This window comes from Octopus bimaculoides, chromosome 22 (genome assembly GCF_001194135.2).
Source record: "Octopus bimaculoides isolate UCB-OBI-ISO-001 chromosome 22, ASM119413v2, whole genome shotgun sequence".
NCBI classification, from domain to species: Eukaryota; Metazoa; Mollusca; class Cephalopoda; order Octopoda; family Octopodidae; genus Octopus; species Octopus bimaculoides.
Window position 1 is genome coordinate 29,966,965 of NC_069002.1, and position 791 is coordinate 29,967,755.

Consider the following 791-nt stretch of genomic DNA (forward strand, 5'->3'; position numbering starts at 1 on the left):
GTAGAGAAAGACAAAGCGAGAGGGAGAGAGAGTGAGAGAGAGAGAAAAAAGAGAGAGTGCGAAAGCAAGAGAGAGAGAGAGAGAGAGAGAGAGCGAGAGAGAGAGAAAGAGAGTTGGCTACCTTCATATTGATCTACTACTGACGCTGCTACCCATCTTTAAACATGGACCGTCTGATAGAACAACCGGAAATTTGATTGATGCTGGAGTAGATTCTACTCCTTCGAGGATGATACTGTATCGACTGGAATATACATCATTTGAGGAAATTAATGAGGTCTTAGTTTTATATTACCACACCTGGATAAAAGCAGACGTTTTAAAATATTGGTCTTTCAATAACTCATGCGGATTAAATATAAAAACAGTTAATTATAGAGCTAGATGCATAACTTAGTTAGTTAGTTGCTAGCATGATATCAATTTAGTAATCAATATGGCGGTTTGTGTTGTATGAGAGTAGAAAATGATTAATGTTTTAATCGTCTGCTAATAATGAATTTTTAAGATTTCATCTTTTGTTGGTAATCTTTTCTGCTTATTTTCCTTTTGAAATTTAAAAAGTAATTTTTATTCTCGAGAAAAAAAAATGTTCTCTATTGCATTCGATTTTAATTTAGAAATTGATACTTCTAGTTAAATATCGATAGAAAAGTAAACGTACAGGCTCTTTTTTTTTAGTTAAATATTGAAAGTAAAATATTTACAGGGTACATAATATAAATTGGAAGCTATATTTAGATGTAATACACGATTACACAAACGGTATATCGAATGAAGCACACAAGGTT